At 49.3% G+C, this 27,461-nt stretch overlaps 1 protein-coding gene and 1 non-coding gene across 10 annotated transcripts in view; both read right to left on the bottom strand.

Annotated features, from left to right (window-relative positions):
- Window positions 1–27,461, bottom strand: part of KCNMA1 (potassium calcium-activated channel subfamily M alpha 1) — a 708,582-nt gene that overhangs the window by 661,341 nt on the left and 19,780 nt on the right. The window lies entirely within an intron of this gene.
- TRNAT-GGU (transfer RNA threonine (anticodon GGU)) lies at window positions 14,629–14,701 on the bottom strand. The gene has a single exon. It is a non-coding gene; the product is annotated as a tRNA-Thr (tRNA).

The following is a 27,461-nucleotide window of genomic DNA, read 5'->3' as shown; positions in this document are numbered from 1 at the left end:
CAGCAGCCTCTGCTTTGCCTTGCCCTAAGTCAATCCCATCTGGAATCCCCAAGACAAGCAAGCGGTATTGCCCTCTCTTGACCAACTGCAAGGAAGCTCCTGCCCCTACCAGGACACCCATGAGGGCAGCTCACAGAGCCGCGCCCCTCGAGGCGGCCTTCTTGACCTGAGCCGTTGAGGTCTTGGCAGATACCCAGGTGTTTGGTTCCATCTAGCTAAGATGAGCCTTTCAGCTGACTGGATTTAATAGATATGTGACTGCTGAGCTATGGGCATGGCCCCAAAGCATGGGGCCAGAGCAGCCAGCTGGGGAGGCCCCACTTCCTGTGCACTCTGCACCCATGCCTGGCCACCAGCCCCATCTGCCAATTTTCAGGGCAAAGTTGACTCTGGTGAGGTGAGAGAATTCCAGCGTCTCCAACCTTCAACCTTCCTCTGGCTACAAATATCACTCATGGGTCCAGGACTATCATGGTTAATGGGCATCTCTGTGCCAAACTCATGAGCAGGGCTCCTCCTGCCCACCTCTAACCATGCAGAGCCCGGCCCTCGTGGTTCTGCCTGCTCCTCCTTGGTCCTGCCCCTCCCCTGCTTCTGCTCCCTGGACTCCCAGGCTGGGCTTCTTCGTATCAGCCCCATCCTGGCCTGACTGCAGATGACCTCACTCTGAGCAGTGGAAGATCATCAGAAATCAGTTCAATGTATATCACTGGCCAAGTTTCACAGAGAGGTGGATGGAGACCCAAATGGCCACTGGAATCCAGGTCCTGGCAAACTCAGGCTTAACAGAGCCTGAGTAGGTATCATTCCTCACACAGAGACACCAGCGCAGAAGGCAGGCTCTCTGGGGACTGGTCCAACACCCAGAGATTCTAATCTCAAAAAGAAATGATTATAAAAGGTTTGGCCTTGGAGCACGTGCTGCTCTAATTTCCCAAGATCTGAAATCTGAGTAACACAATAATCAGCTTCAGGACAAAAAGCCCATCCTTAAAGGGAAAATGGCCCCCTATTCCCTGCTCAGTGACTTTACTCTCCATACAGGCAGAGCAGGGTTGAGGTGAGTCCTGAGTTGGGGAATAACCTCCTTGGCTCTGTGGCGGGGTGTTGACTGTTCATTGTGTGGGGTTCTCCCAGAGGCAGCCCATCCTTGTGACCCACCTTCCAAGATCAGCCTCAGCGCTGGCTCAACAGGAAAGCCCAACACCTCCAACCCCACTCCCTGAAGGCCTGGCTCCGACCCTGAATCCTGACCACGTCCAGGCAGGAGACACTGAAGTGATACAACCCTATGTAGATTTAAAAGGAATTTTCCATTCCTGGAAAGTACAGTCTCGTTCATCAGTGACAGATTGCTAAGTTGCAGGGAGCTTAATTGATGGGGTAGAGGGATATCCTCTCTCTCCTCTTGCCTTTATCATGCATTATCATCTTTTACCAAGGACCTGATTTGGTGACAACTGGTTGATTTCTCCAGTTGCTTAGCTTAGTTACAAAAATCCAGAGAGCAGACATTCAGGGTCACAGAATCACTGTCAGTCCATGGGTTGGTTGCTTTATAGCCCCCTGAATGCCTCGGGCCAGCCTTGGTCCCCACCACCCACCGAGTCTTCCCCCAGCAATGAACACCAACAGCTCAACACACAGGTAAAAGCATTGGCCTGTGGGCAGCACTTATTTGCATCTATAGCCACAGAATGTGCATTTAAGTTGCTTGATGAATGTTTGTACCATGGTGACCAAAGGGGAAGATGGGGGGGAGGGATAAATTGGGAGTTTGGGATTAACAAATACACACTACTATATATAAAATAGATCAACAAGGACCTACGGTATAGCACAGGGAACTATATTCAATTTGTGTGTGTATGTATGTATATGTACAACTGAATCACTTTGCTGTACACCTGAAACTAACATTGTAAATCAACTATAGTTCAAAAAAAGAATTTTTTTTAATAAATAAATGTTTGTAACGAAGGAAATATTCCCTGGAATCCAGGCTGTGGATCCTTCAGCCTCAGCCTCCATCTCTGATAGAGACACCAAAAAGTGAGCTGGAGAGAGTTTGGCCATCTGAGATCACTTCAGAGGTTGGAGGTTAATCCTCATCCTTCAGACCCTGAGAAGTTCACCAGAGAAGCCAGCACTCCCTGGTACTTATGGCCCACCACGGGCCTTCACCTGCTGCTCCAGCATCACCCCCAGCTCCCTACACACACCCCACACTCCTGCCCAAGGGACACCCCATCCTTCATTACCCGCACAGCCCTCTGACCTACCCACTCCAGCCCTTCGTTTGTGTTCTTCTCTCATCCTGAAATGCCCTTCCTAACCTCCGCTGAGCTATCCCTCTAAAACCCAGAAGATGTGCTCACTCCCTCCTTAAAGCCTCCATAGCAAATCTTTTGTGTCCAACAGACATTGATCGAGCTCAGGCCACATTTACCGAGTGCGGGATGAGAGGGGAACCAAAAGGAGTGAACCACGTCCCTGCCCTCAAGCTGCTCACTTCCTGCTGGGGCAGGTGAGCAGACAGGCGACACACTGCACCTCGGGTGAGAACTGGCAGTGATTGGGCCATGGCCAAGAGCACAAGCTCCAGGGTCGGACCGGCACACGTGAGTCTCGGCTTCTTGATGCACGAGCTGCGTGAACCTGAGCAAGTCACTGAACTGTAAGCATCTCAGTTTCCTCTTGTATAATTTGAGAACAATTATGATTCTTACTCCATCGGGTTGCTGTCATGATCGAATAAATTAATGCAATCAAAGACAGCGTCTGGTACATTCAATAATTTCTGTAAGGAGTGAAGATAAGCACCAGCAATATTGCTTGGCTTTGTACCAAGCCCTTATCGCATTCCTTTCACTTTAATGGAGCTCCACCCACATAATAGGCTCTCCAGAAATATTCATTAACCTGCCTTGAACATGCCTTGCACATGATCACCTTTTCCTGTTCCCTTGACCTCTTCCTGTTCCCTTCACCCCTTCCCCATCTGTTTGTTTATAAAATACATATTCTTCAAGGATGAGCTCAGATGCCACCTCCGTAAGTTAGCTTACAGTCCCCGATGAACGGCTTTCCTGCCCTGTTTTCAGGTGTCTTTGGCATCCAAGAACACAGGGCTTCACCACCTTTGGTAACAGCCTTCTGAGCAGGTGTACTTCATGTCCCCTGAGACTACAGGCTCCTTGAGGACAAAGACTGTGTTCACTCATGATTTTATTCTTCAGTATCAAGCCTCCAGGGGTTGAATGATTAGAGCAGTGCCATTTCTGCAGAGGAAAACACCAAAACTCCCTTCTGGAACCTCTTTCTCATACCCCCATGAGCCAGAGTGGCCTTCTGGAACCTCATTTTCATCAGAAACTGAAGCCAATTGGACGAAGCACACTTTAATTGAATGTCCAAACCAAACAGTGTGCTTATCAACACACATCTCCTGTCCCCTCTACATCATGAAGGGCCCCGATTTTCATGCCACATTTTTCTGAAATCAGTACGGAACACTCTCCACTTGCAAATCTGGCACCAGTCTATTCACAGTCATCACTGCAGAGACTCCAGGCCAGGTCTGTCTCCACATAACGCAGGACCACGTGGTCACTCTACAGAACTACTCCCACCCATGCTCTTGGCTCTGAGGACAACGGAGGAAAACTGATTCTAGCATTTAGACACAGACTGCAGTGTCTCATATTTGATGGCCTCTTCTTGGGCTCCACATGAAACATATTCTGGGTCCTGCACGGGCCACCCTCCACTGTCCACATTCATAGGAGCACCGCCAATAAGTCCAGTTTCTGATAGGTCATAGTCTTTGTTCCATTTCATGAACTAACAGAGATGCAGTCATAAATTAAATGATTGGAGCCCTCATCAGTAGAGAGTAAATGCTATTGTTTATTAAAAAGGTAATAACCCATTGAATTTTTTTCAAATTAAGCAATAAGCCTCTAATATAACAAACTGGAACAATTAAGCCTCATACTAATGGAGTGAAATCATAAGCGAGTTGGGGAGTAAGTTCTAGAACCTACAATTTCCCCCACACAAAACATGCTCACAATGAAACAACAGGAGAGGTTTTTATCCAAATGCCATCAGAGCACTTATTCTGCAAAGCCAAGGTTCACGTACATGCTTAGATGGCCATAAATGTCTAAGGAAGTACAGAGAATTCCAAGTCGGCCCTCACTGTTGACTCCTACTTCTGTTTTTATGTGATCGGTTTTTATTGTTTTATCTCTTTCCACTACAGACTAAGAACTGCTTACTCCACTTAGAGAGAGCCCTGACCGGGACCCAGGTTTACAACCTTGACGGGCAGCCTATCCACACCGTCTTGCCAGGGTGTGAGGCCATCCTCGTGTTCTGAGTAACTTCACACCATGGCTCTAAACAAAGCCCGGTATGAAGTTATTTGTTCTGAATATCACCTTCCTGCCACATAACTGGAAAGAAGACATGAGGCTCGAACACTGTGTCTGCTTGGTGACCCAGCACCAAGGTGGTGCCATCACACCCTGAAGAAGACAAGAAGCCCTTTCTGAGGCCACAGAGGACGGGCTTGTGCAAACAGACAGTAGAACTCACTGGGCAGAGAAGAAACATTTGCACTTCTCCCTGAGCATTATAAATGGGAAAGCAAAACTCAGTGTACAAGCTCAACCCTCTTCTCCATTCTCAAGTGTCCAAACAGACCTTTACCCAGCTGCATGCACTTCCATGGCTTTGCGTTACTGGGATAAGTCAAAGGGGGACTGAAAAAAGGAGGCTTTCCCCATCAGCTTAGAGAGATCAAAGCAAAGAGCGCAGAGCTACAAAGACACACAGGATTCTGCTTGGTGAGCATCTCTCAGGGGGCTGAGTTTCTGCGTCTGGGCTGCCAGGCGTCCTGCGCTCTGAGACCATCTTTTGCAGAATCAGTAGAAGATGTACATCAGGCCTGCCCCCAAGGATGATCCCCCCGCTCTGCAGAGCCGGTTTGGCTTTCCTGAACTCTCTCATATCTTGTATGACCAACAAGCAAAAATTTGTGGAGCCTCTCCCAGACGCAGGGCCTGATGCAGATGATAATCTCGCCAACACACCATCTCCCAGCCCTAATCTTCATAGAAATGTGCAACTCGGAAAAAAAATAGGGCCCAGCTCTGCCCTCAATATGTTTCCAGTTTATCTGAAGAGACAACCAGGAAGATAAATACTACTGCAAAGCACTCTGTTTCAATTTAGTGTGCCTCATACATTGGTCACAGTCATAATCATACCAGGAGCTTGTTAAAAACAAAGAGGCCTGGATTCCACCTTTAGAGATTTACTTCCATGGGTCTGGGGTCTGGGCTTCTGTTTTTTCAACAAGCATCCCCAAGGACTAGAAAACAACAACAACAATCACTACACTGAGTGGCAAATGAGAGTCACTCTTGCTAGTGAAGGTCAGATGGACACCAGAGTAAGGTCACATAAGGGGGACCTGAAAAAGCAGAGAGTAGAGAAGCGAGAGGGAAAGGGGGGAGTAGGGTCCCAGGCAAAGGTGAGATAAATACCCAGAAAATCCTGGACATAGCAGGTGGCACTGGAGGAGTAACAGATCAAGACAGGTAGGTCAGGGCAAAATAAGGAGGGTCATGAATGAAGCCCCCGTGTGTACTTTAGCCTGTAGGCAAAAGGGAGACACGGAGAGGGAGGTGCCAAGGGAACAAGAGTTTCAGAAAGAGACATCCCGTGCTGAGCTAGGTCAGAGTCACCAGGAAGACCGGGAGTTAGCCCTGTAGTTCTAGTAAGACTTTTAGGATCTTTAGTATCTATTCTCACCTAAATCAATGAACTCAGCAAGGCAGACAATATTCTCTTCTTGCTACAGAGAGAAAACTGGGGCACAGAGTGGTCCAACCATAGGGTGAACCCTGGGGAAGCCAGGACAGCCAGGTGGTGGCTCCAGCCCTGAACACTCAGCCTTTGACCAAGTGACCCATTGCCTTTGGAGCCTCATTAACATATATTTATTGAGCACCTAGTATGCATGAGGAATGGAAGATGCAGAGATAAATGAAACTCCATGCCTGCCTTCCGGGAGCCCGCTTCCTAGTGCCAGAACTGGCAAACTTTGCCCATAAAGGGCCGGATGGTCAATATTTTGGGCTGTGCAGGCTGCCGGGTCTCTGTAGCAACTACTCACCTCTGCCACTGTAGAGCAAAAGCAGCCAAGGCCAATAAACTGATGCACACAATTATGTCTCAATAAAACTTTATTTACAAAAACAGACAGTGGGCCAGATTGGACCTGTAGCCTGTAATTTGCTGATCTCTGATGCCATACATGACCACCTACAAAATAAGAGAGGTCTGTTATAAACAGAGCAACTCTGGTGCACGGAGGAGAGAGTCATTTGGTCTGCCCAGGGATAGTTGAGAGGTGACACCTGAGCAGAGCTAGCCTTTCAAGAGCTTGGTTAAAATGATAGGTTGAACCAGAACCACCAATAAGTCCCTCTTGTCCCAATTGTGGTTCTGTGACTTGGATGACATGCTGCCTTCCAGCCCCGAGTCTTCCAACTACACAAGCAGCATGGTGTCTCTCAAGCTTCCTGGTGCCTCCCCTCACCTCTGACATCAATTTTTGAATGTTGCTTAAAAGAATTAAATTCTTAAATGACTCTGAAAGTTTAAACACACAAACACATACACACACACATAAACATTCCGACCACCACTGTGTGTTAAGTCCAAACATAATTTAATTATTCATCTCCCTAAAGGCTTTCCTCCTCCTCCAGAATTTCTCTCTCCGGAAAAGAACTCATCTGTCTCCACAGCAGATACTCTAGTGAGACTGAAATGTTCTACCTGACCAAGTGCCGGCCTCAAGAAGGACATGGGGCCAGGAAGAAAGCAAGGGTGGAGGCCGCACACCTCATCTGCCCCCGCTGAGCGGGTGCCAGACGGGAAAACAGAAATAGAGCCACGGAGCCCAACAGTAACACCTCCAACACTGCCAGCAGGCAGTGGGCAAGGCCCAAGCAAATAAACACATCCAGACAGCCTGCGCGGTACGGGCCACATCCAGGCCTCAGAGTGACTCCATCCGAGTCAGCCAAGGTCAACTCCTGCCAAAGGCTTAGTCAGTCTCCTCTTCTGGGGGCTCAGACTCCCCGGCCAAGACTGCTCAAGGTACCGAGAAGCCAGAAAACGCTGCAGTGAGGCCAGAGGCCAACAGGGCAAAGGCAGGCAAAAGGCACTGGCAGACTGCATGTGCGACCCAACCCCACACCCACCGGTGTAAATCCCACCCAACTCAAGCCTGACCTCCTCCTCCATGAAGCCTTCCTAGTTCCTGTGCATCGGCAGTGGCCTATTTCTCCTCTGATCATCTAGGGCAGAGGTTCTCAAAGTGGGGTCCCTGGAGCAGCAGCAGCAGCATCACCTGGGAACTTGCTGGAAATGCAAGTTCTCAGCCCCCCACCCCAGACCAAGTGAACCAGAAACCCTACAGGTGAGACCCAGCAATCTGTGTTTTAGCTCTAAAGTAGGCTGGGGTTCGGGAGCCAGCGATGGAGAGTCCTCACTCTAGACCACTAGCTGTCCACAGTACGGCCACTGGCCCTTCTCATGCATCTCCCTGGGCTCCTGGACCGCAGCGAACACAAAGTCACTTCAGAGCTTGGGTCCTAGATGCCCAGCACAGGGTTCCACAGCTAGCACATGTTCAGCTAACACACACGGAATTTAATGAACTCGAGCTCATAGATCAACATCAAGCTATAAAACCACAGAATGTGAATGTTGGAAGAACATTCCAACATTCAGGGACCACCCAGCTCAGCCGCCCATCAAGGCTCTGCTGGTACCCAGCTGCTCTGGGCTGCTCTCCCTCCAGGTCGGGTGCTCTGCTAACGCTGGGATTTCACCACTGCATCCATCACTCAGCAAACAGCGATGGAGCAAGTGTGCCAGGCATCCCCCTGCAGGGTGGGGTCCATCAGCAAACCAGACACGTCAGGATGCTTGTTCTAGGGGAGACGACAATCCAGTTCAGGGAGAGACTCCAAAAAAGTAAATAAAATCAATACATATAACCATAAGAAGACACCAGGCAAACCAAACTGGGGAACATTCTACAAAAATAACCAAGCAAGGCTCTTCACAAATGTCAAGTCACGAAAGACGAAGTCATGCCACGGATTGGAGGAGACTAAGGAGATGTGACAGGGAGAGGCAAAGTGGGATCCTGGGTTGGAACCTGCAGAGGAAAAAAGGCGTGAGTGGAAAAACCAGTGACGTGCAAAGGAGGCCTGTGGTTTAGTGAGTAGCACTATACCAACGGTCAGCGCTTGGGTTCGAGCCTTGTTCCATTTGGTGGTTACTAAGATGTGAACGTCAGGGGGAGCCGGGTAAAGGGTGGACAGGAGCTCTCAGGACTAATCTGCAATTTTTCAGTACATTTTGGATGGTGCATCCAGTCTAGAAAGAGAGGTCGAAGTGTGGGGGGTGCAAATTGCATGCTGAAATAGAGGGGTTCCCTAGACAAGAGCTGGAGGCAGCAAAGGGGTCAACCGGGGGGTTTGTGAAAGAATAAGGAATATAAGACCAGAGTCAGTTTTGCCAGAACTTCCTCCCACTGGTCCTTATTCTTCTATCTAGAGTAAGCCTGACTGTCCTCTGAATACTTAAAGCACCACTGGCTGCCCCTCAGTCTTCTCTCCAGAGGGGGCCCCCCAGTCCTGCAGCTACACCTTCTTGAGTGTGCCCTGGTGGCTAGCGCCACGCCCCCTGCCCTGACGGCAGTCAGTCACAAGGGGGGTGGGGTCTGGCAAGGACCAAGGTCAGAAGCAGGGGCACCTCTGCCTTCCCTGTTCTGGAATTCCCCTGGTCTCCTTTCCTTGCTGGCAAAACACTTCAGTTCCTTCTTTCTTGGAGCTTGTGCCCAACCCTCTGAGCATCTGAGCTTCTCCTCTGAGCACTGCCCAAATTTGCCCAGAACCTCAAGCAGTGGGGCTCCGAGTGGGGTCGGTATGAGCAAGCAGACGTGAGTCAGAGCAGCGACTCCACCTAATGACTAAGGATAACTGTCCCACCCAGAGCTCCTGGTTTCTAGCCTCTTCGGAAAGCACAGGGCACCATAACCCCAAAAAAGCAGAACAGCCCACTCTGTAGCACTGAGAGTCTGAAGTTCGGGCTCCAGGGACCTCAGACAAGTCCCTCCCCTCCACATATGTTCCACCGCATACAAAGTGATGGGGCTGGGTTAGTTAATCCCCAAGATTCTTTCCAGGACTAACATTCCATGATCATTAAGCATCAAATGAAATTGCACATGGTAATTGCAGCTTTGAAGTACACTGTGGAGCAGTAACGGTGGCTGTGATGAGAGCTCTGACCCCAAATGAATCACCACCATTGCAAATGACTGTTGTTACTATTAATATAATACCTTATAATGCAGCGTGCTTTTCCATTTACAAAGCACTTTTGTGCACCTCATCTTATGTGTTCCTCATAAGAACCCAGTGAGAGTGATGGGAAAGATGTTATTTCTTTTGCACAGATAAGAAAGCCAGGTTCAGCGGCCATTCCACAAGGAGTGAGCGTGCCAAGCCCTGAGCATCGGCCTCTTGATGCCTCGATTTTTTATGGAGTTTGGTGCTGTCTTTGCTACCTCGACAATCCATGCATCCACCTACGATTCTGCCTCTCTAGGCTTCGACCAGGTTAGTTCAAGGCATTCACCCTCCAAGGAAACACAGGCGTCCACCTTGGAGAAGAAAGCAACCAAAGTGTGCCCAGAGCCGCTTGGCTCAGTCCACCCAGTGGGTTCTTGGAGACACAGTCCTGACCCAGAGGGGAGGCGACAGCCTCATCCCACATTTGTTTCCCTGCTGCTCGAAATAGAACAGATGTGATATCACAGCTCACATGTTGCTCTCACTGCAGCATCAGATGTTTCAAAATAATTAAATAGAGGGAAATGGGAATGTGAAGAAGAAAGCCCCAATCTCAATGCTACCGTTTCAGGCAAATGATAAGAAAGAGACAGCTCCCCTGCAGGCCACGTCTACTGCGGTTCTGTCCTACGTGGGACATCCTGGCCAAGCCTTCCTCCTGGTAGCAGTGCTATCACCCTCGTGGCTGGTATGTCCTAAGGGTAAGAGACACCAGGGAAGAGGATGCACTCAGGCCAGTCTCCACTATCCCCTTATCAAACAGCCCCATTCTCCCTGCACGGAAGTTGGCCCAGGCACGCCCGGAGTAGGTGACTACTCTGTGTCACATCAGAAAGGGCCGCTCAGGTGAGAGCTTTGTTCTCAAGCCCACTCTCCCTGCACCTTGCGTCCACACCTGACTGCCTCACCTTGTGTAGGATACTGACCTCCCTGGGCCTCGGCCTCCTTAGCTCCAAATAGTGGTTGAAAGCATTCATCTCACCTCTCCTTTACAGAGCTGCCCAAGAACGGAGTGAGATCACACTTGAGAAGACACGGGAAACGTACAAGTCTCACATGGCACTCAGAGATCATGGCACACCAGGCACCTGGGGTCAGGACCCATCACCTGGGGCACATGCTGGCCTCCACCGCCCAGCCTCCCTCCAGTTAGACGGGACATAAGACTGAGTTCTGGCCAGCGGCGTATCGGCAGAGTGTCTGACCCATGAAACCTTCCCACACACAATGCCTTTCTCTCTTTTCCCCTCTGGCAGCTAGGGACCCAGAGGAGTCTTCTGGGGACCTGGAAAGGGCAGAGCCATGGACAGAAGGAGCCTGGATCCTTGGTCAGACACTTGGGGGGTTGCCCCATCAGGAATACCCACATGGGTGTGTTAATAATAAATATCACGTGGGTGAGAGATGCCCTCTGATTGTGTTAAGTTACTGAAGTTGGAGGTCATTTACGATACAGTTAAGCTGCCTGTATTAGCACAGAGACCCCATAGGGTCACTGCTTTGAAAATTCTCGCAATGGAATTAATTGTAAATTCAAACAAATAGAGAAACATATTACAGTAGCAAACAGCAAAGTTTCCTCATATTTCCTCAAACCTGTGGTGGGAGAAAAATGAGACAACAGAAAAGACGTTCCGGGGCTGATGGACTCCGGGGTCTAACAGTTCCCTGTTACAGCTACATCTAAGCTATTCGAGGAACAACCAGTACGATACACTTGTCCAAATGCAGCCGTGATCAAGTTTGTCACTGAGACGCACTTCCTTTTCTCCAACACCTAGATTGTCACTCCTGACGATACAGACAATGTGGATCGACCTCTAACTAGTCAGACAGATTAGGTTATCTAATCACGGTGTCAAATGTCCTCATAACATGGACAGACCGTGCTGGAAGAGGCCACAGACAGGACTCATAATCCACCAGGAAACTTAAAAGGGCAAAGGATCTGAAAAATACCTGGTTCACAAACAAAAAACAGAAACAGCTCTTGACCACCTGATGAAATGTATGCCCTTACTCCTGAGATGAAACGGCAATGGGGACAGCCTCCCCATCAGATTGGTAAGAGTCAAAACGTGTTTCAGGCCGCTGTGTTGCAGAGGGTCAGGGGAGAAGGCACTCTCTTGCACCGCCTGTGGATGGGGACACCGGTCCCTCTCCAGATGGAAGTCGATTTCGTAGTATCTATCAACACATAAGTGGCAAATCCCTCTCAATTCAGCGGTTCTGCTTCCAGAAACCTCCCCAACAGATATTCTCACACATGTGCCAAAAGACTCACACACACGATGATTCATTGTTTGAATTGTGACAGATAGGGAACAGTTTAAGTGTCCAAGAACATACGGCTATTAAACAGGTAAAGAGTGGACTTCAAAGTTTACAAGATCGTACTGGGAACACCGTGGTGGGGAGGAGAGGAGGGCCAAGCGAGCACACGCCCACCACCACCACTCCACCAGCACACACAGGGGCACAGGGCGCACAGGCGGGATGCGAGGGGCAGGCCTTATCCTTGAGATGCTCCGTATCCGACAAGGTGTGAATCTGGGTCCCTGCTGCTCCCCGCTGTTGCACTTACTTTCAGCATATGGAAAATGAGCCATAAAGCAAATAACACAGCAACAGCTGTGTTGTCACCTTCTTGGCTCTCTTGACGTCACAACCATCAAATGCAAGCTCAAAAAAGAGCAATCGATACTGTTCCCAGCAGCACACTCCAAAAGGCCACACACCTTCCCACCAGAGGAAGGATGCCGGAGCTGTCCCTTTTTTTTGTTTTTTTGGTACGTGTGATTTCCCCTCTTTTCAGAGTAGCTATTTAGCAATTTGCGTACAAAGTGAGCCATCTGAGACTTAGGGGCAGTTCTATCGTAGAAAGCAGCTATGACCTTTCTGGAGAGAAATCTAACACTAACTGTTAAAATTAAATATACACGTGCCCCCTGACCTAGAAATCCCACATTCCAACTTGTAGAATAAAAGCACCAGAGTGGAAGGCAACACATACAAGAATATTTATTCCAGCACTGCCCTGGTGGGGAAAGAAACAACAACCTGAAAGTCCATCAAAAGAGAACAGCAGCAGGGAGGGTGTAGCTCAGTGGTAGAGTGTGTGCTTAGCATGCATGAGGTCCTGGGTTCAATTCCCAGTGCCTCCATTAAAAAGAGAGAGAGAACAAGGCAGACAGTGAGGCGAGGGAAGCAGGAAGGGGCATGATAGAGGTAGAGGATTAAGAGGTATAAACTACTCTGCATAAAATAAGTAAACTACAAGGATATATTGCACAGTACAGGGAATGTAGCCAATGTTTTATAGTAACTTTAAAGGGAGCATAAAATGGAGCAAAAAATTTTTGAATCACTATGCTGTATCTGATCTAATATTGTAAACCAATTATACCTCAATAAAAAATAAGATAAATAAAATTAAAAATGATTATAAAAATTAGTAAAAAAAAACAATTTTTTAAGGGAACGGCTGAATCGATCATTACATGAATATTTGGCAATTGTTTTTAAAAATCAGATCTTTATCTGTGGACCTGGAGGGATGTCTGCGATGCATTATTAAATTAGAAAAGCAAGTTGTGAGGGAAAATAGTTAAGTAAGAGGCTCTTTTTGCCCACAAGGCCCTGCACAATCTTCCCTCCTCTAATTCTTCCCTTCCCCACCCACCCCACAACTTCATTTCCTACCTCTTTTCACATCACATACTCTGCTCCAGTAGACAGAGTGCATCACCAGGTACAATCCTGCCACAGGGCCTTTGCACTTACCCTCAGCCTCAATGTTCCACCCAAGAGATCTCCATGTCCCCCACACAATCCTTTAGGTCTCTGTACAAAACCTGCCTTCTCAATAAATTCTACCCTGACTTCTTCATTCAAAATTACAAGGAGGGTAAGGGTGCAGAGCTTTTTCCAGCTTTATTTTTCTCCATAGAACTTACCATTGGCTGGCACTTTAGATGCTTCACTATTAGATATTTCTCCCTTCTAGACTATTAACTCCATGAAGGCAGGGATTTCTGTCTCTTGCTCATGGCAGCATCCCCAGCATCTAGCACAGCACCTGTAAATTCCCACTGAATGACTGGAAAATCTGTTTGCACCTGGAGAAATGACTGGGAGAATTTATACAAGGCTTACCACCTGTCAGTGAAACTGAAGAAGAGATGTGCAGCAGCAGAAAGCTGTCAGAGGAGAATAAAGAAGGCTCCCTTATCTCCCATGTTGTGATTCCACCAGCAGCAGTGAACGTATGTTATTGTTAGAGTTGTGGAAGAGGCATTTAATAAAACAAAAAAGCAAAGATGTAAATCGGACTAAGAGGAAGCAGCGGGGGTTGGGCAAGCCAAAATGGAGAGGGACCCTGGACCACGCCCAACCACCACTAACCTCTCTCGTCCCTCCTCACATCCCAGGCCAGGCGCCCCGCAGAAGCTAATCTCACTCAGTATCTCCCGCATAAGCATATAAGCGTACTAGGAAGGACAAGCTTATAAAAGAAATCAGAGAGCACATTCTAACCCGACTAGAAACGCTTCTGGGCCAGCACTCCCACCGAGCTCTGCCTCTGGTGCATGCAACCAACTGGTAGAGATGGTGAGGTCTGAAGAAAGTGGTGAGGAGCAGCGCAAAGGAGCACTGAACCATCTGGGAGGCCAGGTCCCAGCTCTGCCTCCCATGCACGGAGCAACCTTGGGCAAGGTCACTGTTAACCTCTCTGAGCCTAACAGGTTCCTCCTCTGCAAAAACAAAATAAAGTTATGTGTCCTTTATCGTGCTGTGCACATACAAGTCAGGAGACAAGCACCACCGTGGATGCCGTGTGGATATTTCAAAACCCCTCACTACACAGAGCCCTGGTTTCCTCCACTTTGTTCTCCAGTTATTTGCTGTCAGTCTATTAGAAAGCCAAGCATTTTCAAACTTGACCTTTGATCACCTGGCTGAACTTCATTGCTTCTAATCATTTACAGATTCAGAGTCTAGGATTTCCTTTAGCCAGATGATCAGCTCACCAGCAAATAATGACACTTCTCTTCCCTCCTGTCCATGGCATGTGTCTCCCTTGTCTTCCTCCTGTCTTACTGCACCAGCTAGGAACTGCAGTTCAATGTTGAACGAGAAGGGTAACTGCAGGCATTGCCGTCTTGTTCTTTTTTTTTAATGGAGGTGCTGGGGATTGAACCCAGTTCCTTGTGCATACCAAGCACGTGCTCTACCACTGAGCCATAACCCCCATTCCTGTCTTTACTTGAAGGGAATGTGTCCCATGTTTATCTACCAAGAATACCCATACTGGCTATAGATTCATGTAGCTATCCGTCATCAAATTAAGAAAGTTCCCTTCTGTGCCGAGTCTTCGATGAAGTGCCAACTGGATTATACTGAATGCTTTTTCAGCAATTAAAGAAACCATCACATGGTTGTCCCCCCACCTTACTGTGTCTTAATGAGGACTGCACAGCACTGGACACCCCAGCCCCGCACTGATTTTCAAGGTCAAGTGCAACAAGGCCTGTGACCCTACACGTAATGGCGTCATCCTCCCTCAGCTCCAGTGCCCTGCTGCCAGCCACCTTCTCTCTTCAATCCTGTAACTCCCTAGGCTCATCTCCTCCTCCTCCAGCCCGAATGCTCACCACCCCCTAAAATGCCATGGGCCTTCACCTGTATGAAGGGGACAACAAGTCAAGACAACATGGACTGCCAAGCATCCCTACGTCATGAAAAATCATCCCACACCTGGACTGTGGGCCGACCACACTATCTTCTCAAGATAAACATCTCACCACTTTGATGTAAGCACTTCCCCATCCTCCTCGGCATATTCCAAGATTCATGTGAAGCTATTCCAAACTGGAACTGGATTCCTTAGGGCAGCGGGGGAGTAAGCTCCCCACTCCCAGGGGTATTTAAACAGAGTTGGAATGCCCCCCACGATATCGTTACACAAGATGAAGGGTAGCCTGGGGTCTCCTCACCTGTGAAATGAGGGTAACAGACCAACCCAAAGGAAAAGGAGGAGCAGGAAGTAGGATTTATTAAGCATTTCCAAGCACTTTATACACATTTCCTCACTTAGCCCTCACAACAGCCCTCTCAGGTATTAGGATACGTACAGAAGTCACTATGAACCACACACACACACCTTTGCTCAAAGTTAAGAGTCAGCCAGTGACGGAGCCCAGCCCATAGCACAGCCCAGCTATGCACGAGGGCCTCCGCTCCAGCCCTTGCACCCCTCCACTACATCCCTCTGCCTCCTGCTACAGGGCACAAAACTGCCTGTTAAACTGCCTAACACAGTGACATGCCCCTAATGGGCACTTAATGATTCTCCCCAGACTGAGATGGTCGAAGGTCCCTTCCGCTGAGCAAAGGCAATTTTCTCATCCAGAAGCAAAGGAGAGACTTCATCCTGGCCCTTCACGTACAGGAGGGTCTGACCACCGTTCTGAAATATATTCAGAAACATCTCATCTGATCGTCACATCTCTGAGAGGCTAAGATCTGACAGACAGGGTCACAGAGGCTTACGTGTGAAGGGTCTGCCCAAGGTCCCATGGCTGTACCAACACACTCATATCCTGAGACAGCAGGGACCACCATGATCTCCACCCCACCCAAGGCCTCACAGGTGAACAGAAAGGACAATCTCAAAAATTTCATCAAAAAGCAGAGCTACAATTAAACCTACATTCAGAGCCAAATTTGTGCTGCTGGTTAGTGAGTGATATGCACTCCATAACTATTCGGTGATGTGAATGATGCAGCCCATCAGACGTGATTTGGCCAACCAAGCACAAATAATGCCATCACCTTACACTTGGACCATATAATGGTTAAATCCTTGTGAAGTACACATTTGCAGCTCTTTCATAATCTAGGAACCCAAATATCTATCGTAGCTCATTCCGACCAGCCCCAGGATGACCAAACTCCTGCCTTTGGAGACCACAGTCTAGTTCCAAAGGTCCACTTATTGTCCAAGGTCATCACCATGGTGCCTCGCCTCCCCACAGGCCCTGGTAAGCATCAGGGCCACTGCCAGGGCCTCAACCAGAAACCATGTGAACCTCAAGGCAATGTCTTGGTCCTCAAGGACACATGGCCAAAATCAAGCTGGTCAAGGGATGCAGCAAATTATCTGGACTAAGAGCCAAAGCAGATGGCCCCGACCAGGCTAATGTTTACACGCAGGCAGTGCTGAGTTCTCAGTAAGGAATGCAGTAAGGAATACAAGAAGATCCATGCCACCTAAGAAACTAACCTTGCTTCTCATCAAAACTACACCTTACTAAAGAGCGCTGAGAACGTGGCCATCCTTCGTACATTTCACCATTCCAAGTGGTGGGAGGGGCCTTTTGAATTTTTTTTTATGCGGAATATTTGCTTTATTATCATAACAGTCATAGGAGGTTATTTCTGTTATTTTGTATACCTCATATATAAGGAAACCAAGACACAGAGGATTTAAGTAATTTGCTCACAGTCATACAGCCTCAAAGTTACAGACCTGGAATTCCAAACCCCGGAACTTGAATTCCAGGGCCTGGGTTCTGAAGCAGAATGCTTCATCCTAGCCTTAACAAGGCCACTTGCTCTATCCAGTTGCGGGGGAGGGGGAGGCATTTGTGGCAGAAACAAAGAAAAGGTTGCAGGATCCAGGGTAGGTGCCTTTGGCAAGCTAGTCATTTTTCCCAGTGTGTATATATGCATCCACCCTCCTTCCTGTCCTAAGTGCACTGTTTGCTCTGCTGGAAGTGGACATGGTCATATAAATGCATATTGATTCGGAGGGGCTGCTCCAGGGCTGAGCTGCAGAGTAACTGGAGAATCAAACTGCCATGACCACGTTCCAGGTCCAGGTACAGAACCTGATCAGAGACCATAAAGGGAACTTTGTTGACAGAAGGAAATATTTAGCAACATCTTCCCTTTTCAGTTTGGTGTGCAAGTAGCATTTGATTCCCAGGACATATTTATTCCTAAGCAGAGCTCTGAAATGCAACCTAATGAGCAGCATTGCCTTGAAAATGGAGCTTTTCTCTTACAGGGAATGGGAGGCCTTTAGAGAGCACGTCTTGCCAGTTGTCCCCACTTGCTGTACACTGATTTCAGTTTGTTCAACTTGGCCCTCTTTGCCCCAAATAGCCCAGTAGAACAAAAAGACTATAATCTTAACTTCTTGCCACACCTTGCATTTTGCTCCTTTTTTTTTTTCCCTCTTCTTGGTAAGGTTGAAAACACATTTCAATGTGGCAATTTCTCCTGTAGTTGGAGGCCAGCCCTGAGATTTCAAAGAAAACTCCTTTGTTCAAGATTTAAGAAAATAATAACTGCACAGCAAACACTGATATGACTTTTAATGGCCATTTACCTGATGAATCTATTTGAATTTATTCCAATCTGCGAGGCACGTGAAACTCACCAATGCTGACAGCAAAGTCTGATGGCATCTCCCATCTCCACCAGGGCGCTAAAGCCTGGGCTAGGAGAGAAAGACTCCCCTATAGTACTAACTTTTCAGGTTCTGATGACTCTCGTGTCTGTTGTAGACAGAAGTGGTCAGAGAAAAGGACAGAGGCTCATTCTCGTAGCATGACATGGAGATTAGAGAGGGCACACGCTGATTCCATTTACATGAAATGGCCAGAACAGGCAAATCACAGAGACCAAAAGCAATCCAGCAGCTGTCAGGCTGGGGAAATGCAGGGAATGGGGAGCCACTGCTCAGAGGTATGGGGATTCTTTAGTGGGGGTGATAAAAACATTCTGGAATTAGAGAGTGGTGATGGCTACACAGCTCTATAAATATACCAGAAAACATTTTAAATATGTAAACTGTACGGTATATAAGGGATGTCTCAATAAAGCTGTTTTTTAATGGTGATGATGGAGAGGGGGAAAGTGAGAGTACCAAGTTAGGAAGACTCCCCAGCCTCACAGCCTGTCACTGCACTAGGTCGTCATATCCTCGGAACTCCCAGCAGTCCTACAGCTGTGGGACCAGCACCCCGTATGCCGTCCTTCAAATCTGTCAGCCTGCAGCCGGCCCCTCCTGCCAAGCGACTGCCCTCATCCCTCACATGGACTCAAGGGTTCTAAGCAACCAAGGCGGGCGTGGGAACATTCTCAGAAGAGCCCCAGAAAACACCTCTGGAAAATTCATTCATCTAGTAGAAAAGCTGGCTGCTTGTACCCCAGCCAAGGGTGGGGAGAATATGAAACCAGAGAGATGGCCACATTCCTCCTAGGAGAAGCTGGAGCTGGTAGAAAGGGAGACTGCCAGCCCGACAGTTGATACCATCATCCGTGTCCCTCCAAATTGTGTCGAAGGAAATGTACGGTTTGGGGCTGCAGGCATGACAGACTTCAGAGGAAAACAAATCAGGCATAAAAATTGCTAGAGGTCCCACTAGCAAGACAGAGCAAAAAACAGGATTCCCCACATCCCCCTCATACTGCTAAAAATAAAAGCAACAGGCCGTGGTACTTGTGCTGCCAGGGTTCTCAGGAGCCCCTGCAAGGCCAGCCTCCTTCTGGGCTTCCTTCGATCAGCCTCACCTCCCTTTCTCCACCATCTCAGCATCTCAGTATGGATGTCTATAGCATAAAGTGGGCAGCAAGGAGTCTAGGACTGAGAAAATGTTTCCACTGGTCATGAGGCTGGCACAGATGTCCTTCTGATGTCCCACTGCAAGGATGTGGTCCAGGGCTTGAGAACCAAACATGTGGTCAGCTGAGCATCTACATTAGTGAGGGGCAGAGGGGAGCAGAGGAATACAGAGCCATTGAACAACTGGATACCCAACCCTGGCCATTGTTTAGGGAAAGGAGTCAAAAGTGGGGAAGGGGGCAGCTGGGGCAATATGTAAGCCTGAGCTCACACCCACCTCCTCCCATTACACAGCAGGAAGTGCCACCTCTTGCTCCTTCCCTAGACCCCTCCCACTCACAGGGCTGCCCAACACTCATGCAGAACCCTGGTTTCCCGGAGAGAGAATGGACTCAGAACAATTTAGCTTGGTGATCATGGGAGCCAACCTCACATCAGAGTGCCTGGGTCCCAACCCCAGCTCTACCACACCCTAGCCGGTGACCTTGGACAAGTTACTTAACCACAGTTCTCCATCTCTGAAAGAAGAAGGGAAAGGAAGGAAAGAAAAGGGAAGGGAAGGGAAAAAAGAAAAGAACAGGACAGTAATGCTTCCTACACCACAAGGTTAATCTGAAGCTCTTACAACAGTGCGTGACTCAGAAAAGTGTGCAAAAGATGTCAGATATTATTGGGGACCCACTAACAACGTCTCTCCAGGGAAACTACCAGCACTGGGGGTGGGGCGACCCCTGTTTGTCCAGGGCTGCCCCATACAGGGCAGGATGCTGACTCTAACCAGCCCCTGGGAAGGAATGCTCACAATGCTCCTCCAGGCCAGGTGACAGTCAAAACAGTTGAGTGGGGAGGACAGGATTCGAACCAAGATTTGTCTGATGCTAAGCCCATGAGTTTAACCACCTCCACCAAACTGCCTCCTGTAAAACCCACAGTGGGCCCAGAAAAAGCCTTTCTTGTCAAGGACAGTAAGGAACAGAGAAGTGGGAAATGAAACAAAAATTCAATAAAATAAAATAAGCCTCTTTAAAAAAACAATCAGCAGGCAGGGCATTTATTAGCTTTTAAAAGTTATCAAATTCTCCTCTTCAGGTCGAGATGACTGATGTCACAGCACAGAAGCCGGGCTGTGAAGCCCTTCCTCCAGACCAGCAGAGGCTCTCGTCAGAGGTGGGCGCTATTCTCCGAGGGCCTCAGGGTCACTGGAAACCCCGGTCCCGGCCTCCCTGCCTTGGCCCTCCCCCAAGCCCCTTCCTCTCACAGGCGGCTCAGGGTGGCCACCACCACGTGCCACTGTGACCCGGAGGGCTCTGGGACATCCCAAAGGGCTGGCCCCGTCTGAGGTGTGGCTCCAAGAAATACAGTGGCCTGTAAAACAGCCTGGAGGCTGAGCACAAGGGAACACCCATGAAACAGGCAGTCCTAAGAGCAGCCACCCCAGCACCTGCAGAAGAGGGATGTTCCCTCCCCCGGACCCTGCCCAGCTGCAGCCCAGCTTCCTTCCCTAAGCCCCAAAGCACCCCCAGCAAGTTGGGCGTGAGTCCCACCTTTCAGATGGGAAAACTGAAACTCTGAAAAGTCACACAAGTAGGAAAGGACTGCACTAGGCTTCAGGCCACATCTGTCTGCTTCTAAACATGGGCTTTGCCCACTTCCCTCTTCCTCCATTGTCCCTGGAGCAGCCAGGTGACAGGACTTGGCAGCCTGTCAGCCCCCTGCTAAGTGGCCCCCATCCAACCGGCACATGGGCTTCCAGGGCAGTGTTCGGCTTCTGCTGGGACAGTCTGCAGCGGTGTCTCCTGGCACAAGCCCCAAGCAGCCTCCCCACCTCGGCCATTGCTGGCAGAAGGGACAGGGGCCATCTCCCACTCCCCTTTCTGGAAAGCTTTTCCATGTCCCAGGCCAGGCCCCACCCACCCTGGGGCTGCCAACACATTGCAGTGTCAACAGAAGTAGCTCAAACTTAGGGTGCTTCCTAAATGCCACATGCTTCACCCATATTAGCTCCCTACGGGGGCGCAGACTCCATAAGGAAGGGGCCCATTTGACAGAGAACTGAGACCTATGAACACGCAGCTTGTCCAAAGCCGTGCAGCAGCTGTAAGTGGCAGGGCTAGGGCTGAGTCCACACTCCCCGCCACACCACCCTCCCTCTGGGGACACAGCCACAGACGTGTCCACTCGCACCGTCTTCCAGCCACACCATAATGGCTGTGGCCTGGGTCTCCCTCTCAGGACCCCCCTTCCCCCCTTCCCCCCAGCACCCCATCTGCACTCCCCAACACAGCGGACTCAACAGACCCTAGCCTACAGAGCTCCCGGGGTGAGTGACATCAGGTGTTCACCTGGACTAGGCTGAGGTCCCTGGAATGTGGCCAGTAACGAATCTAAAAAGAAAGCACATAAAGGTCTTTGAACAACCAAATTTTTCTTTAAAACAACAACAGCTGATGGGCATCCTCAGGCCTGAATCAGAAACCAGAGGAAGTCTGGGCTCAAGTTTCAAAACACAGAAGATAAAGCCCCTTCAGGGATGAACCTCACCACAACCTTTCGGCAGTGGTCCAACGCTTCCAGAACAGAGGATGCAGGTAAGAGAGGGTCCCACTGAGGGAGGAGCCACTTGGCAAACGCAGAAACAAGGTGACAGTCACCATTATCTCCAACCAAGGGGGTGCCACCTAGTTCCCCACTTCGGGGAACTGGCTCCTTGGCCTGGAGCATGTGCTGCCTGCAAATCCTGCCCGGCTGCCTCTCTCCCCTGCAGGTCTCTGCCCACGACACCTCCTCAGAGAGGCCCTCCCCGGTCGGTCACCCTCCAAGGCAGCCCCTCAAGCACCTGTGATACCATCACCCTCTCCAGTATTCTCCATTGGGTCTCCTGGAAATGATCACCCATGTACTGGCCGATGGTTGATCAACTGCCCCCACCCCACCCGGGCTCCCAGCCCAGCCCTTGTCCTTCCTGTCCTCCCAGGGCTTCGGACAACGCCTGGAGTATGAGGGTGCTCCAGAATGCAGCAGGAACCCTCACTGTGCATATCTGAAAGACACTGCAGACCCCTGACCTCCCAGACACCAGCGGGGCGGCACCCCAAAAAGTAAACAGAGCCCCTCCTCGGAGTCTCTCTCTTCCTCTCTCACTAGCACTAGAATCTCCCTCTTCCTCTGCCAGCCAACAGCACTGACTTTTGTGATGGGTAAGATAGGAACACAAATCCTTGAGGTTAAGCACAGCAGACCCCAGTCAAAAACAACTCACTGGGTGGGGAGGGTATAGCTCAAGTGGTAGAGCGCATGCTTAGCAGGCACAAGGTGCTGGGTTCAATCCCCAGTACCTCCTCCTCTAACAATAAATAAATAAACCTAATTACCTACCCCCCCGCAAAAAACCTCGCTGGCTAAGTGAAAGCAGCCAGACACAAAAGGCCAGATATTGTGTGATGCCACTTACATGAAAAGTCCAGATTCGGCAAATCCAGAGACTACCCAGAGTCGAAACAGGGAGGGACTGCTTAATGGGTACAAGGCTTCCTTCTGGAGGGACGAAAATGTTCTGGGACAAGATGATGGTGATGGTTGCACAACTCGGCAGGTATACTAAAAACTACTGAATTATACAGTTTAGAAGGCTACATTTCCCCTCAGCTAAAAAAAGAAAAAGCTCAGTGGAAAACACCACGGAACGGTCAGAATTGCAGGCTCAGAGTCAGACCATCCGGGTTTAACTCCTGGCTCGAGCCGCACCCTGTGTGAACTCAGGTAAATTACATGGCCTCTCTGTACCTCAGTTTCCCTATCTGTAAGAGGGAGTAATAACCGTGCCAATCTCGAGAGTGTGGTGAAGATTAAATTCAGCCATGATGTGTAGGGGACTTTGGTTGACTGCTTTCCAAATGTCCATCTTCCCCCTTCATTGCAGACCCTGTTCTCCACTCCAGGATCTTTAAAGTTCTGAGGACTCTGACCATACCCCCAACCTCAGTCCATCCAATTGGAGTGACCCTCAGGGCCTATGTAAGATATGCTGGAACAAAGCTGCTTTATTTCCTGCCATGTGTGAGCATTACAGCACGTGCCCTCTGGAACTGTGGCAGCCATCCTGGAACCCAGAGGCAAAGCAGCCTCACGAAGAGGTCACCTGTAAGGAAAGTAGTTTGGAGAGACAGAAAGAAAATGAAGAAACTGGGTCCTTGGAGACATCACTGGATGATGGACATCACTTGAGCCACTGGATCAAGCCTTACTTGAAGTCACCTACCTTTTTAGTTATATGAGCCAATGAAGTCCCATGAATGTTTAAGCCAATTAAAGTCAGTATTTCTGCCAATTAAAGTCTGCAGTCAAATGCACCACAACTGATTCAGCTACCTAAAGTCCTTCACTATGGGCCTGGCACATAACAAGTTCTCTGAAGTGTGAACTATTGTGATTTTTTCCCCCAAAATTTGTCCTATGCTATTCACCAGGGTCAATGTTCACCCAGATGTCTAGAGATGAATACTATTGGCTTATAACTAGATATTGGCTTATCACCTTATAATCCAATTCCATGTCCCTGTAATGGCAAGCCACAAACAACTTCACCAAAGATGCTAAAATCAGTGCAAACAAGCACTCATGGGGTGACTTACCGTGTGCACAGACTAGACCAGGAGAGCAGCGGGGAGGAATGTAACAGAAGAACAAGGCACGTGATTAAGGTCTGCAAAACATTCAAGCATGTATTTGCCTCCTGACATGACTTAAGCAATGCCACAGCGAAAGCTAAAGGAGATTTAGGAAGAAGGAGATAAGAGTCCCGGTGGTCTTCTGGTTCCCCCTGGCTCCCTCTGCTCCCACACAAGGGCCAGATCCAAACACACTCCCTCCAAGGACGTGTGGAGGAAACAGCACATCAGGGCTCAGCATCAGGCCTTGCTCCCGCAAACCCCAAAGACAACATGCGCATTCCATGCACGTGGCCAGAGACCCAGGCACACTCTAAGATATGTGCACAAAGCTGGTTAAACTATTCAAGGAGTCCAGTCGTTCGTCTTCCTCTAATTTCTTTTCTTCTCCCCTCTTTCCTCCCAGAGCAGTAAGAATGTGATGCATGAAACAATTCTTCTTCAGAACCCAGGGGCAAGTGGGGAGCCTCAGATCCAGAGAAAGCAAAACGTACATGATGCAAAAAGAGACCCAGATGCATGAATATTCATCTTCCTTTCCCTTATGACGGAAACCAGGTTTGTGGAGGATCACTGAGCTCCATCTCCTCTGAACTCCTGGGGGGAATTCATGGTCCGCATCTCATCTCTTTGCCTGAGCACAGAACACAACGTGGGGTTCCTGCCTCCAAGAACTGGTGGTTACATGGATGCACACCTGCATGAAAATTCACCCACCTCGACATTCCACATCTGTGCCTGCCCAGTGCGTAGTTAGACCTCAGTTTTAAAAATGAAGGGTGAAACATTGGCAGATGCCTCCTCATCTTCAAGGCAGGTTTCAAATGGGACATTCTTGGGGGAGCCTTCCTCTCTCACCACTAAGAATGAGTCCCTGCCTCCTCGCCTCGCACACATCCCTGCCACAGCTCCCGGCCCCCAAACAAAATAACAAAAGTAAAGAGTCCTCTAGAGGCTGCTTGCTCCCAGGAAGACAAAGCTGGGCTGATTCATTCCTAGGTACCCCCTGCACGGGGCAGAGGCATAAATACAATTGTTTACCATGGGAATAAATTACAGTCTGGAACTCTTCCTCTTCCAACAGGGCTGGAAGTTCTCAAGGTATGTGTCTTCCACCCCCTGGGATGTCTGTGTGACCCCAGAGTGATCACTTCACCTCTCTGAGTCTCAGCGCCTGAACAACATCTGCCTTTCAGGGTTGCTGTCAGAATTCCATCAGATGAGACGCAAGGCGGTCAGCTCAGAATATGACACATTTTAAGCTCTCAAGAAATGGCAACGTCCCTGCTCCAACATTCCCCCAGGCACAGTACAGGGTTTAAAACTTCCCAGGGGCCCAATAAACCCTGGCTGAGTGGAACTGACCAATCTCACCCTGGGTGCTCTGTACCTCTCTCCAAGTCACTCTGTGCCTCCTCAAAGAACCCAAAGTCAGTTGGGCCCCAAAACGATGCTTTTGTCTAAAATCAGATCCAGTGAGGCTAACAAGTAAATCACGAAGCCCAAAAAGGCATTTGGGCCAACTGAGTTCGATTTCCCAGGGGCCTTCCTTAGGGGAGGTGGTTAAGGCTGCAGGCAGGCCCCCACGGCAGCATAAGGGCACACCTGCGGGTTAATTAGCATAAACAGATGCTTGGATTCACCTCTGTGTTGTCACTCTCCATGTGCAACAAAAACTATCATCGCTTGGTTCTCCGACAGGATGTCTGTATTTGAACTGAAATTGCCTTCTCCATCCAATTTGCAGTAATTCTGTTCAGCACAGTGTGACGAGGAACTTGGCTCCCTCACTATAGCTGGTGGCTGGCCTGACAGAGGCCCCTTCACACAGGGAATGGAAGAAGGAGATGGGGGAGAGGGGAGGAGAAAAGAATGAGTCTGTCATTTTATCAGACACTGTCTGCTGGAGGAAAACTGCTGTCCAACACTTAGACACACAGAGCACACAAATCCCCTTTCTTCTGGGGAAGCCGGACAGGAGACACTCTAGGATCCTGTGCCAAGCCACAGGCAAGCGGGGTGGGACAAGATTACCTTTGCAGACTCACCCCAGCACCCACATCCTGCCACTGCCCAGGACTGGATAGGTGTCTGTCTCATCCTGGTGAAGGTAGGCCTGAAAGGTTCAACCTCAGCTTCAAGAGATAATTAAATACCCTCAGTGCTAAAGAAGCCACAGGAAAGAAAGAGATTCAGTGCCCAAAATATAAATGTTACCAGTGTGGTCTATTAGTCACTTCATCAGTAAGAGTTTGTTGAATGCCCATTTGTTCATTCATTTGTCGGTGTCTACCGAGTGCCCTCCTTGTGTCAGGCTGCGCGCCTGGTTTTCAGGATACGGAGGTAAATGAAGTCCACAGCTTAGCATGTGCCAAATCCCGAAGGATCCAGGGTTAGGAGCTTACAATCTAGCCAGAGAGCTGAGCGAGGGAAGCAATGTGGAATTCTCCAGGGCTGGTCTCCATCGCTTGCCTAACTCAGTGCTTTGTTTAAGGCGAATTAATGGTGGGCTTGAATCCATCGACTTCTGCTAAATGACATCATTCCACCTGGATCCATAAGAAACAGGGTGGCCACTACCTATTCACTACTACTCATGTGCTAAGTAGAACTTTCTCCGTGGTCTTCATCTTACAGGCAAAGGAAGCGGAGGCTTAGGGAGGGCGGAAAACTTGCCCATCAGCGGGCAAGGCAAGAGTTGAGCCCGGGTCCTGGTACCCAAATCCCACACCCTTCCCTCCTCACCACAAAAGCAGAGGAAAGAGTACTGTGGCGTGTGCATCACCCAGCCCCAAAGCCACTGTGGGCTCCGCCAAGGAAGCCCCACTATGAATGATGCCCCTGGCGTCCTCTTCACAGCCAAGCCCGTGTGGGACAAGCTGCCAAAGAGGAAATATTTGCTTAACTGGGTAACTGTGGCAGAATAAACCTGAGATAAGAGGCAGTGGGAGGGGGAAAGAAAGATGACCAGGAAGTCTTCCTGGAGGAGCTTAGTGTACAGTAAGTTGTTTGTGGTCCCTCAGAACACATAATCCTCGGTGGAAGAAAAAGTCTGAGGACAAATACCAGGTTTTCTGTAAACCCTGAAACAGGCACATGGCCAGCCTCAGGAAACTCAAATTAGAACTGGGTGGCGGGGAAGGTATAGCTCAAGCGCTAGAGCACATGCCTAGCATGCACAGGGTCCTGGGTTCAATCCCCAGGACCTCCTCTAGAAATAAAGAAATAAACCTAGTCCCCCCCCAAATAAAATAACAAAATTTTAAAAATTAAATAAATAAAATAAATTCGAAGTAACCTGGGTGGAGAGGCTGAGGCTTGAGAAGAGCCGTCTTCTTGGCCCTTACAGCCCAAAAGTTCCCCTGGTTCACTCACGGCTCACCCGGCCCCTGTGGGCACTCACAGGGTGGGAAGGCTGCCCAGGACAGCAGACAGATGGGCCCACCAGACTCAAAAGCCCCTTCACATCCCCTTGGCCCTTCTGGGAGAAGCACCTCCAGAGCCTCCAATACTTCCATCCCTTTTATCCCCTCTGCTATTACCTCCATCTGCCTGAGGCTGAGGAAGTGGGGAGTGCAGGGCAGAACACGTAGAGGCAAAAATCACAATTCATGCAAAAACACCGAGGGACCCTCAGAATTGTCTCAACCAACCCTTACCTGGTGCTCACTGCTGGCCCCTAGCTCATGCTCCCTCAAATGGCCTCTTCCT

The sequence above is a fragment of the Vicugna pacos genome, chromosome 11 (assembly GCF_048564905.1).
Source record: "Vicugna pacos chromosome 11, VicPac4, whole genome shotgun sequence".
NCBI lineage: Eukaryota > Metazoa > Chordata > Mammalia > Artiodactyla > Camelidae > Vicugna > Vicugna pacos.
This window is presented reverse-complemented; position numbering and strand designations above follow the sequence as displayed.